The sequence below is a fragment of the Accipiter gentilis genome, chromosome 7 (genome assembly GCF_929443795.1).
Source record: "Accipiter gentilis chromosome 7, bAccGen1.1, whole genome shotgun sequence".
Lineage (NCBI taxonomy): Eukaryota > Metazoa > Chordata > Aves > Accipitriformes > Accipitridae > Astur > Astur gentilis.
In genome coordinates this window covers 26,515,170-26,515,735 of record NC_064886.1, presented here as the reverse complement: position 1 = coordinate 26,515,735, position 566 = coordinate 26,515,170, and positions in this window count along the sequence as shown.

The following is a 566-nucleotide window of genomic DNA, read 5'->3' as shown; positions in this document are numbered from 1 at the left end:
ACTGCCCCATTTAAAGCCCGCCCCTCAGCATCGCACATCCGGACCCGGCCTTCCTCTCGACCAATCGCCGTCCTGTTCTTCCGGGACGGCTCTGCGACTCGGGGCGGCGGGGACGAAGCCAGCCAACCACCGCCACCGCCCTCTCCGTGAGGCAGTCGGGCCGACTCCTCGCCTGTCACGGCGCAGGGCGGGCGGCCCTGAGGGTTCCGCCCCCGGGACGGGGAGTGGTCCGCCTGCCTGTCCGTCTCGCGGCGGGCGGACCAACGGGGCGGTGGGGTCGCACCTGTCGCTCTCTCGAGAGGAAGAAAGGGCTGGGGCGGGAGCTTAGAGAAAAGAATCTCCCTCATTGGCCGGCGGTGGGGAGCGAGGGGGCGCGCCATTGGCGGGCGGGCCGGGGCCGCCAGGAGGCGACGGGGGCGGCCGTTAGCGGCCGCGGCCGGCAGGGGCCCGGCGGGGCCCGAACGGCCGCTTGGAGGCGGGGCCCGGGCGGGGGCGGCGCTGCTGCTGCACGACGGCGCCCGAGCCTCGCGGGCTCGGCCGTCACCCTCAGGGCGCGGGCCGCGGCC